Source organism: Triticum dicoccoides, chromosome 5B (assembly GCF_002162155.2).
Source record: "Triticum dicoccoides isolate Atlit2015 ecotype Zavitan chromosome 5B, WEW_v2.0, whole genome shotgun sequence".
NCBI classification, from domain to species: domain Eukaryota; kingdom Viridiplantae; phylum Streptophyta; class Magnoliopsida; order Poales; family Poaceae; genus Triticum; species Triticum dicoccoides.
In genome coordinates this window covers 522,949,649-522,962,585 of record NC_041389.1, presented here as the reverse complement: position 1 = coordinate 522,962,585, position 12,937 = coordinate 522,949,649, and the positions used below count along the sequence as shown (strand labels likewise).

General features: G+C 47.4%; 1 pseudogene; it reads right to left on the bottom strand.

The window, feature by feature from the left end:
- Positions 1-749: 749 nt before the first annotated feature.
- LOC119305979 lies at positions 750-7,114 on the bottom strand (annotated as a pseudogene).
- Positions 7,115-12,937: the final 5,823 nt, after the last annotated feature.

Here is a 12,937-nt window from a genome sequence, read left to right as displayed (position 1 = left end):
AGTTGAGACCTAGAACTTCAAATTCCTGTGTTTGAGCAAACTGATAGTTGGTGTCAGTTCATACCAGGCAGCCTACTTCTTTGTGTTGTAGCATCTTTATGTGTATGCAGTATGCAAATGTACTTGGAAGAAGTGTACTATCATTGTCAAGAGAAAAATGATAGGAAGAAGTGTAGCATATACAATTTGATCTATATGTACACCTACGCTCACACGTATCCAATCTCAGAAGCTATATCCGTGTACCATGTAAACAATTCTGCTAACTTGTGTGTCGTTGCTATGGTGGAGCGCTAGCTACCACTGGTGCTGCTCCGGCGAGGAGGGTCTGTAATCACATGTATCGGCCATTTAGATTGATTCTAAGGGGGAAAACTGAACATGTATTGGTCCTTGTCTTCCCGTATGCTAAAGCCATTTGTCTTGAAGAAATTATTACTAGCGCTGCTAGAGGCATGTGTGGCTGCATTGCATAGGTTGGGGTATATCCTTTTCTGATAACTTTAATTTATGTCTGAACAATCCAAAGTACATAGGCAGGGATGTGTGCAACAAAATAATTATTGGCCAGTGAGGCAGTGAGCAATATATTAGAGTTCTTCTGTAAAACAAGACATGAAAGCTAAGTTTGCCTGTCTATATATATGTAGGATACTCTCCTGGTCACTTCTCCAGGCATGAGCCACCAAAATTCCATATCAGCATGACAGCCTAGGTTTGAGTCATAAGAGGAAGCAGGTTTGATTGAAACGGTCATCATGGTGGTTAACGGTAATCTTCACAAACGGCGGTATCATTGCACAACAATGAAGTTGGTCGTTAAATCACATCATAACACTAGTGCCATGCGGACGAAACCACCAGGGCATTGAACCTAGCTTGAGCTTCCAGAGATTAGGCATTGCGTTCGCCGACTGCGCCTGAGGTTCAAGAGGTTGAGAATTCAGAATCCCACCTTGTCAAAGACAATCCTTTCAACAGCAGCCGTATACAAGGATAGAGCGGTGAGAGCAGCAATACCATCCCTCAGAAGTTCCCTTACCGCAATCTTCAAAATGCGGTGCTTCTCAAGTTTCCCTATCCACTTCAGAATACAAGACAGTATGCAGCTCTGTAGCGACCACTCAAACACCTGGAGAAGTGGGGGAGGTACTAAGCCATCCCAGGAGACGGACACTTAAGCACTATGAACCACAACATTTCCATGACATGGGTCATTAACCAGAGCTAGAGTTTTTAGGTTGCCATGTCCTGAGATTACAGAGCCCAGAGCTTCCATGCTTCTCTTCAGATGGTCTGAAGATGGTACAGAACAGGTCAGATGAAGATATCGCAGGTTGTTTAGCTTGCCAACGAACCTCATGCTACCGAAATAGAAGGCATACTCTCAATTCTCAAATGAATCCAAAAGGAGTAAGTGACCGAACACTCCGAACTTGTGCCTCACTGGCCACGAACAAGCATGGGGTTGGGAGTTGGCTGCACCTGCACCACAGTCTGCTCAGCTCCCTCGTTAAGCAGGCGCACCTGGGCGTCATGTCCGGGAGCTAGTGTTGCAGGAGTCTCAGCAGGCTCCATTCCCCCCGTCTGCATCTGATGATCAGCTTCTGACTCTGACATTGTTTTCACAAACAAGACTTTGGGTCGTCTCGGGTGCTTCTTTGCTGCTTCTTCCCACTCTTGTTTTGCTTCGTCGCTCACTCCATCGTCGAGAGCCACCTCCTTGAGACATCCAAGGAACTCCATTCTTATGCCACCAAGACCATCTAAATCCTTACAGAGAAGCTGGAGGGACTCGAAACACGGAAGCGCCCCCTCTTCGATTTCTAGGTCTTCCATGGATTGCACCACGATGCACAGGCGTAGCAGTATATTGAGCTGCCCCTTTCTTATGACAAACTTGTCCATGTGACTTGCTACCAGCTTCAGGTACTGCAAGGAGCGCACCATACTTAGGGCAGAAAGTATATCCCCAGTGAACTTACCGAGGGATGAAAGGCACAGCTCGGTGAGACCAGCCAACGTGGTAACAAATGGAGGTAAGCTCAAGATGTTGCCTTGTAGCTTCAGTTTACGGAGAAAGCAGGTTTTTTCCAAGGAAAAACTCAGCAAGTCTTCCGACCATTTGTTGAAATTCAGTGAGAGTGAACGATTGTCGTTCGCATGAGTGCCTCTCTGGACGAACCCTTTAATTGACTTGGAAAGATGAGCTATGTTGCTGACATCCATAGTGGATTCACAGCATATTTTCACCTTTGTCAAGTTATTCATATGATCCATGAGTTGTGCAAATCCTTTGTCAGCAACAAATCCTGATAGCGTCTGCAAGTTACTTTTTTCTGAAAGGAAGTTCTTCAGCTTACTTATTCTCTGACTTACATCTTCAAGTTTGAACTTTCCAAACAAATGAATCAAACTCGGCAGCTCGATGACTTGTATAGGCAGAATCTCTATCTTCGTTCTTGTTATATCGAGTGTCTCCAAAAGTTTTAGTTTTGCAATCTCCTTGGGAAGCACTGAAATGGGGCCACCAAGGCTTTGGTACCTGAGCAGCAACAGGTTGCATATCTCTCTGAGATGCTTGTCGTCTAATTCATCCTCACATTCTTCTAGATCCAACATACGGAGCAGTTCATATTTGGAGAAATCCAAAACAGATTTGTGTGCCTTACCGAAGATTGTTAGAGACCGGACAAAGGGTAAGTCCTCTCGACTCATCCTAGCCCGTCCGGCACTTTCAAGATGCAGAGAAAGCCAACGGGTCTTACCGGTTAGGCGTGCCTGATCATGTGACAAGGTAATGAAGTTCTCACATCTGGACTTGTGCAGGATGAACTCGAGCATCATGCCGTGAGTTTGGCAAGTCTTCACCTCTGTGTTGCTGCTCACATCAATAGGCCGAATGATACTGTGGTCGACCAGCTTCTTGAAATAGCACGTAGCGAGTTCAGCATCCCCTCCAAATAATCCTTCAGCTAGCCATCGCCTTATGAGCCTTTCTCTCCTCACCGGGCGATCACGTGGGAAGATACCCAGATATAGCAAGAACGTCTTGATAAAATGATCAGGAAGACTGGCGTAGCTGCGGCGAACCACTTCATTCTCGCTAAGGTGTCCTCTGTTTCTAGATGTTCACCCAGGTTGTTGCACAGCCTTGTCCACTCTGTCCGTGTCGGACTCTGCAAGAATTGGGCTGTGGTAACAAGAGCGAGTGGCAGACCATCGCATTTCTTCAGTGCTTCTTTTTTTTTTAGAAAAGGGGTATTACCCCGGCCTCTGCATCCGAAAGATGCATACGGCCTATAATAAACCGAGCTCATTACTAGGTGATGAATCCTCCAAGGAAGCTTCTTTGAGGAACAATTTTCTTGACAGATCCTCGCTAAGAGTTCTCATTGCGTACACATGACCATGAGCAGAGCTGCAGGCATTTGCTATGTACTGAATGGATGTCGTCACCACAACTCTGCTGCTCACTCCCATCGCTGCAGGGAAAGAATTTTTCATGGTGTTCCAAAGTTCCGTTCTCATGCCATCAATAACAATGAAGAACCTGGTCAATAGGTAGATTGAAGACCGAAAATGCAAGTCAGTAGAGGACGTCCGTTGTTCACACAGAAACAAACAAAACCTGAATGAAGTTAAAGGAAAATTGAGGAGAGAAGGCTCACCTTTTTGACTCGAGGCATTTTCTGAGACTCGTGCTGAGCTTCCTGGCATCCCCGGTTACCTGCAGGCCAAGCTCCTCGAGGATCCCCTTGAGAACATCCACCGCGCCTTTGCCCACCGCACGAACCCAAGCCCGTGCTTTGTACTGGCATACCACGGTATCGCTCTCGTACACCTCCCTGGCAAGAAGAGTCTTCCCCGAACCTCCGAACCCGACAATGGAGATCACCTTGAGCTGTTTAGGCTGGCCCTCGGTGTCCCTTATCAGTTCCAGAAGCTCGTCGCGGGGCGCGTTCATGCCCACGAGGTCAGCTGCAAGTGCGTGAACCTCCTCCGAGAGGGCGCCCGATGCGGACGCCTCCGAGGCGCTGGGTTCGCCGCCGCCGTAGCTCTCCCTCAGCTTGGACACCTCTTCTGATATCTTCCTGATCTTTCGGATCTCGGCGGCGAACTCCGTGCGGATCGGCGCCGTCTTCAGCCTGCTGACGGTCTTGCGGAGCAGCGACGCGGCGGCGTCCTTGGCCACGCGGTGCGAGAAGCGGTCGATGCAGTCCGCAGTCGTCGATGCTGTGGCCCAGCTCGCGCGCGAGCTGTATCCAGGCCGTCTGCACCTGGCTCTTCGAGCGGCGGTCGTCGTGGTCGTGGATGGCGGCGTCGATCATGTCCAGCTCCATCCAGATGCGCTGGATGTCATGCTCCAGGTTCCGCCGTAGCCTGTAATACTAAGAATACTAGGCCTGTAAGGGTTCCTTTTTTCTGGTTTTTTCGGATTTTTTTTCCATATCTCTTTGAGCGACGCATGTGCAACCCTTGTCTATCTCTGCGTGTGCAGCGCGTCGTACGGGAGAGTTACTTTGTTTTTTTAATATTTGTTTGACTGGACGTATCCGTTTCAGATTTTCTGGGTTTGCTTCATTCCACGCGTCCCTGCATGGGCATGCATGTCGCTGGCCCAGTTCACATGACCCGTTCAGATTTGCTGTGTTGGTTCTCCTCCATGCTGCATGGCCATGCTTGTCTCACATGCAGTTGGACACGTTGCCTTCTTAACTTTTCTGAAGGGCTCCGTTTTTGTTTTTTCTTTCCTTTTGGCTGCCTATAAGTACTTGTTTGCCTGGTGTTCGTTCACGACCCTCTTTATGTGTTCTTCCTGGTCGTTTGGTCTGGGCTGCTTCTAACCCTATCCGCCGCCGGCGGCCCCATCCTCATGGACAGCTCCACCACGTTGCCGCCCGACGCTCTTCTCCGGTGCCAGATTCGGCTGTTCCAGGCACATCCCCGCCAGATCCCGGCGGCATACCCTCGTGATGCAGTCCCCACGACCAGGCCCGATGCAGCTTCCTCGCCGGCTGGAAACGCCACCAGCCCCGACGACATTGACGTCGATGTTCACCTCGCCCGGGCCCACCTCGTCCTCTAATTTGGGCTGCTTCCAGCCGATCTACACATGCGCCCATCAGTCCAGGAGCCTCCCTAGCTGGGCTGCCTCGCTGGGAGAAGCCAGAACGTGCCAAACGCTTATCAAATCGCCATGTCAGTTGGAAGCTGGCTTTGAGAATCTGAATTTGTGGACTTGGGAGGCTGGGAGAGGTTCAAGTCATTTGGGTTCTGTGCTTGGTGAGTACTGCTCTTTCTAGACTTTTATCAGCAACGGATGGTTTTGGTGATCTTTTTGTTGTATTCATGATGTTGTGCATTCTTAGATCCGAGGGCCGGTGAGGCAGGCCGGCGGTGGCAGGAACACCAAGAAATTCGTCGTGGGAAACATCCAGTAGATTCATCATCTGGTGAGTGTTTAGCTTGCTTGATTCTTTTTACAAAATATTGTTGTTTGTTTGGTTTCTTTTTTCACTCTCTTTTGGTTTCATATTTAGCACTTTTTAGATGATCTGTTGACCCATGCAGTTGGAAGGAATGTTCGGCCAGCACTATGCGGATTAATTGATCCTTGTCTTGTTGCTGCTAAGAGTTGCATCTGATGTGGATGTTTTGTATCGTTCGTAGCAAGAATTTGGTATAGATTTGTAGAAAGTAAAAAGATCAATTGTTCTGGAAGGTGACATAGTTGTTTATAGGGAGAGGAATACTAGCTATTTTGGCCTGAGTAGTCTGAATTTCTGTAGATGGCATCAAGGTTTGGAGAAACAATAATACCATTTGGATTGGTTGGAGAAGACGATATATGTGGTGTAAGTGCAACCTCAAAAAATATGTTATCTTAATATGCTATCCCCTTGATTATCTAATGTCTAGAAACAATATTTTTCACCTCAAATGTTGTTAGACTACAATGATCTTCTGGAGCTCCCATTTTATGATATCCATGACAACAAGCTAAATAAAGAGGGCCTAAAGCTAAGGTATGTTTTGATTTCATTTTAGAAGCAAAATAATAATAGTTTGTCCATGAGAATCAATGATCTTTATTTATCTTATTGTTTCTCAGGACTGATTTTATGGGAGAGACAAAGAATAAAGATATGCATCCTCTAGTGCTTATGCCAAAAATGTCAGGAAGATTTTACTTCATCTTTGGGGAGCCTATTGAAACAAAAGGTAGCCAGCTGCGCTAGCAAATAGTAATCTGAAAAATTTATCTACATGTTCTCGTGGCAAGTCAACATATGCTGCCCTGTTATCCTTTTTAGATAATCGAAAAATGAGTCAGCATGCATACAGCCGTATTTCGGAGAGCCCATGTCTGATTAGGTTTGCTTCTTGTGTTTTCGATTAGTTTACTTGTTTGCATAGGGAGGGAGAAAGAGTTAAGAGACAAAGAGAAGGCCCAACACCTCTATTTGCATGTCAAATCTGAAGTGGAGAGCTGCATCAAGTATCTGAAGAGGAGAGAGGAGGATCCCTACAGGAGTACACTGCCCAATCTTCTATATAGGCAGCTCATCGTTCTGATGCAGAAATATCCACATCTGAACCCTGAGTCTGAGATGATCATGTTTGTCATTAGTTAGGATCCAAAGCAATTGTTTATATTGTTCATGTCAATCTTTTATATACATAGTTTTTTTTAAATACCTCAAATTAATTACAGTTCATTCAAATTAGAAGGGTCTATAAATATTTAAAACTGAGTTCAGAACTATAAATTTCTATGTGAAGTACATTAGTGTATTTACTAAGCTAGGCAGGGGCTCTCATTCCACTAAATGTTATTTTGTTAATTTCTACCAGTATATTGTGCTAAAGGTCAATCAAAGAAACTATGCACACATTTTCTATCCACTTTCAATATGTTTGAAAGTCAGGATTGATTTTTGAAGGCATGTTATATTCAGACTTAACTTAAATATAGTTTTTCTTTTGCATTCATTGAAGCTCTTATTTTCTTTCCCTTTGGGTAAGCCAATGACGGCTGCTACTTTTCATCTAGAAACGCGAACAGCTTCAGTGCGATCCGACCGACAAAAGTCGTGGCCACAATCTCCATCTTCTCCACTCCCCTCCCCCTTGTCCGGCTAGCCGCCGACGGCCCAAAGGGGGGGGGGGGGCACTCACCCCTTTGCAGGGCCTAGACCATCTCCAGCCGCGCCCAACAGACCCTCCCAAGATGATTTTTTAGCGCCGATGGCCGAAAATCGGTCTAGTCGCGCCCCAGGATCTCGTTTAGCGCCGGTTTAGGAGAAATCCAGAGCCGGCGATCCCGCCCCGAACCCAAACGGTCGGGTGTCACCTGGGCACGCCGAACAAGCAAAAAGCAGCGTGAGGCCGCTCTGTCGGCGACTGGAAGCCGACCGGAAGCCCCTTTCCCGCCGTTTCCTTCCGCGTTCACCCCTGTCTTCTCCATTCCTCCCGCCAAACCCCAGCCTCCTCCCTGTCCTTCCGCCGGCCATGCCGTCGAAGAAGTACGTGATGCCGCGCGCCGCGACGGATCCCACCGCCGCCGCCGCCCAGCCGAAGCAAAGGAAGCCGAGCGCTCGGCTCTCCAAACCCCCCGGCATGACCAACACCGAGTGGAAGGCGAATGTGGAGCGTCGGGAGGCCGTCACCGCCGACAGGCGCAACAGGGCCAAGAAGGCGAGGGAAAAAGCGGCGTACGCTACGGCGCGGCGGCGGCGACGGAGGTGGCACGCACGGCGGTGACAAATCCACCAGGTGGGCACCCGTACGCGGCCTGGGGCCAGCAAAGCGTTGGCTCTCAGGCCGGGTTCTCGTTGTCGCTGCACCCATGAAGCATGCCGTCGCTGGGCTATGCCGATGGGGACGCCCACGGTGGTTTCAACCCCAACATCACCTTCCCCCACGGGCGCCCTGCCCAGTGCACGCCCTCGCCCGCGTTCGCCGGCCTGCAGTACCCGCCTTAAACTTACTCGCCGCCAGACTACACAGCCTCACCGACGTCACCTCTTCGCCGCGGCCTCTACTCGCAAGCCTCATCCTCATCGCATCTTGGCGACGCCGACACGACGGAGGCCGACATGGAGGACATCATCGCAGCTGGCTCGGCTGCCGCCGCTACTTCCCCCGGATTCATTACGCAGGACGGCTCGATTGGCCTCGCCGACATGGACGGCGAGGTCGACTACGGCGATGAAGAGCTGGAGGAGGAAGAAGAGGAGGAGGAGCCGGCACCGATGAGGAAAGGCAAGAAGAAGAAGAAGAAGAAGACAACCAAGTCCGGCGAGCCACACATCAAATGGGCGTCCAAGAAAGAGGAGTGCCTCGCTGAAGCGTGGAAGGTCGTCTGCCTCGACCCGGTCACCGGCACGAATCAGAGCATCGAGACGTATTGAGACCGCATCAAGACGGAGTTTGACGAGCTTTCCGCTCGTCGCCCCCTACTTCAAAGGCATGCACATGAAGCGGGGGTCGAAGGGGATGGCGAACCATTGGTCGCTCATCCAAACGGCGTGCAACAAATGGCATGGGATCATCGAGGAGGTCGCGGCTCGCCCGGAGAGCGACACCAGCCTCGAGGATCAGGTATCGCACGCCGTTCTTTCGCTCCGAGAGCGTTCTTTCGCCTTATACACGCCCTGGCGCGCGCTCTGGTGCCGACTGATGTCCTTTCTTCGGCACAGCTGCTACGCATGTTCGCCATGTTCCGCGACGACAACAGCGACGCAGACTTCAAGTACCTCCACGTCTTCAAGCGGATCGACAAGTGCGAGAAATGGGCGGCCGTCCGGCGCACCCTTGCAAAGAGATGTACAAACCGGACGCGCCGACCTTGGGCGCGGCCGACGGGCGCCCGGACGGCAACAAAGGTGCCAAGAAGGTGAAATATGCCGAGTCGGCTACCGCGCGCGTGCAAGAGTTCATCGAACATTGCATCGCCCACACCAAGACCAGGGCCGCCGAGCGAGAAGAGAAAATCGAGGCGAGGTGGGCTGTTTTGATGACGAACAACACTGTCAAACTCGACTTGCTCCGGACCAGCGCCGCCGCGAAGCTCAAAGCTCAAGACGCCAAGAAGAGGAACAACGACCTCGCCTTTTTGATGGGCGGCGCTGACATGCTCCAGAGCGACGCCGAGAAGCTGAAGGCGTGGTTCTTGGCCAATCGCGGCCTCATCCTGGACCAGATACCGGCGACGCCGATGCCGCCGCCCAGCCCGGCGGCTGATGACGATGCCTCCGCGATACCCAGCCCCACCGACGACGATGCCTCCACCGCGCCAACTCCTCCCAGCCCGCGTATGCCGCCGCCAACGCCGCCGGAGGTTGAGTTCGGCGCCTGTTGCCTTCCGCGTCCTTCCTTTTTTGTACGCCGAGCTACATTTGATCGTCGAACTGTGGCACTGTGAATCGCCGAATTATTGCGATGATCGTCGGTTTGTTGTTTTTTTGAGCGGGAATGATGGATTTCAAATATGGAGCGTCTTCGGGGACGGTACCTCGGCGCGTGGCTGGAGAGAAACGAACACCGGGGGCCGAACTAGCGCCGGCTCGTCCCCAAACCGCTCTTTTTCGGCGTCCTGAGGGGCCGAACGGCTGAAGATGCTCTTAAGCTCTGGTGTATGTTTAGTCCTTCAAATCCGCAATGTACTTCTCCAGATCTGGACACTCCCTTGCGGCTCCTCTCAGCTATCTGCTTCTGGAGTTGACCGACCAGGGGCTTGCTGACAGGGGTCAAGAGGGATTGTTCTCTCGTAATCCGGTTAATTTTTGCACAGTTCACCCGGCCAAGACGGACACGTGTTTTCCAATTGACTAAATTTTTACATGCTTCCTTTTACCTTTTCTTTTTACATATAAGGTAAGAAGGTAGAAGTTAATCAGATCATTTATACACTTGTACATTTTATGTGAAAAAAAGAAGTAAGAAGAAAGCACGTTAAAACTGCTCGATTGACTAAATCACCCCTTCCCTTCAAATGTCAAAACGACGCAAATGTCACTTTGATAGAATTGTTTGGACCCAAACATCTAGCTGGCGTCAGCTCACTAGCGGCCCTTTTTTAGATAATGCGTGTCTCATTTATTTTTCTTTACGGGTAATACATGTTTCGTTAATATCATATAAATTATAGTACATATCACGTATATATCGATCTAACAAAGCTAAAAAGATAGCAGAATTTTAGCCTTTACATAAAGAAACACATTCAAAAAAGTAAAATTACAAACAAGACTGAAGAACCCTCTGAGGTTGACACCGACGTTTCTCACCCGCCTCTAGCACCATCACAATAGCCACCAAAGAAAAAAATGACTGGTCATCTCCGCACCCAAGCTCGATGTGGCTCACTGATAAACAGCTTTGCTGAACTACAAGATGACTCATCAAAAACGAAACCATTACCGTTGAAGGAATCAGACCGGACAACACCCCTAACACGTCATCGAACTCCAGATCTAGCATACCCACACGATTAAGACGTTGAAGGAGAAACCACCAGCCCTACACAAATCATGAACCCAACACACGATTCACCATCTTTCAGATGCCGCCAATGCACACCACAATCTGCATCCGCTTCTGGACTACCTCCCAGTCCCAAGCTCCGCGCACGGTGCTAGAGCGAACGTCGTCGCAACGACAGAGTCCGAGGACGCAGATCCACCACAAGGATGTGCCCACCGTCACGCCATCTTTACTTGAGCAGATTGGTTTTATAATTCATCCCCAACCGTAGATTGATCGCCTCGTCGGAGTAGGATATGAAAAATTTTTATTCGGCGTGGCCATAAGCCATGACGATGAACACCCTAAAAAACTAGGACAGACTAAAAACAATTTACGGACGTGGAATCGGGCGACATAGGGCAGCGGCGGAGAAGACTCCTGGCGGCGGCGGCGAGAGAAAAGCGAACACGTTTCACATATAGTAGCTCCCTGGCGGCCTTCGAGCATACGTTTGGTTCGCGAGATAATTTCTGTACGAGCAAAAAAAAATTTTTTTGAGGCTTTCTGTACGAGCAAATGAAAACGTTTGCTGGAGGAGGGAACCCCTCCGTCTTTTGAGCCTGCAGTTGGGCCAAAAAAAACATTTTGTTTTGACACATTACCAGACTTTAAAAGCTGGTATTTTTTACCTCATTTTAAGCAGTTAGACGACACATAAAAGACCATGTTGTATTCATCACCGCATCTAGTTAGTTGCCATGACAGCAAGTTTTTGGTATTTCAATGATAAATGATTAAATACGAAACGTGAAAAAACCAAATGAAAAAATGCCATGATTGAGAATAATAAAAATGCCATGACACTAAGAATAAAAAAGCTGTGATAAAAAAATAGTATAAATGCCTTGCTCTAAATTTCTCTTTGGCATAAAATGGCATGCACTAAAAATATTTAGAAAAAATGCCATGCTCTGAAAATGCCATGGATGAAAAAATGCCATGCTTTTAAAAATAAAATTTCCACGCTCTTCAAAATAAAATGCCATTGCTCTACAAAAAAATATGTCATACACCCCGCAACAATATATCATACTTAAAAAAAAGAAATTTGCATGCTTCTACAATAAAAATGGCAATCTCTTTATACTAAAAAAATGGCATGCTCTTTGTACTAAAAATTTCATGCTTCTACAAGAAAAATGGCATGCTCTTTATACTAAAAATTGCATGCTTCTACAAGAAAAATGGCATGCTCTTTATAATTAAAAAATCATGCTATTTATAATAAAATGATCTTTATAATTAAAACTGACATGCTCTTTATAATAAAAATGCCATGCTTCTACCAAGAAATGGCATACTCTTTATAATAAAAATGCCATGCTTCTACAAATGAAAATGCCGTGCTCCTTATAATTAAAAAATGTCATGCTCTTGCAAATAAAAATGCAATGATGTAGATAGAGATTAAGAAAACCATTTTTTATGAACTTGCTATGTTAAAAACATAACAAAAAAAATTCTCGAACTTGACATGCTAGAAAAGGTTCCGACCATTTCGAATTTGCCATGTGAGCAGAAACAAATAATCTATTAAAAAAACATGATTTACAAAACACGTAGAAAACGTCGCGTGTTGTCTACCACGCAAACCTAGCACTGAAAACGATGGCATGTATATAGAGCACTGCGAATTTGTTTTTGATTGGAGAAGCTGCTGTCATGTATACAAGTACAAACGAAAGGGTTGAGGTGCCTAAAACTGGTTATTTGAGAAGCTACTGTCATACTACTCTTTCCATGTTGAAGAATAAAACATTTCTTCAAATTGACGTGGCCAAACAACACAAATTTCAATAAACCTATCATGTTCTAGTTAACGAAAATTTTAAAAAAAATGTCATGCCAAATGTTTAAAATATGCCATGTTGCTTTATAGTGAGTTGCCATTTTCTTAGAATATAATCTGTGAAATTGCTATGGAAATGGTACTTAACATCAGTTGCAAAGGAATTCACTAAAATTACCATGGGAAATAATACTAACAGCAGCATAGTACTAACATTATCTCTAAAATTGCCTTGGGATTGACATGTTATAGCTAACAGAAATTTCGGAATATTGCCATGTGCCATGTTGATTTACAAAGAATTGCCTGTTCTTTTAAAAAAAAAGTTATCTCTAACATTGCTATGAAAAAAGTACTAAACAACACAATACCATAGCAAATCTCTAAAGGTCCCATGAAATTTTCTCAAAATGCCATGGAATTGCCATGCTTTACCAGCTTGTGGACAAGAAGAGAGATAGGTGATAGGAAAGGATAGAGGGCAAACCTCACTATGTTGGCTCCTCCACGACCACGGTACACCGCCGCCACCAGAGCTGCTTCTCTGCACCGTCAAGCTGGAGCCGCATTCGCCTCCTCGCGGACGGGTGAAGGAGGAACCCTCTTTCCCCCTGT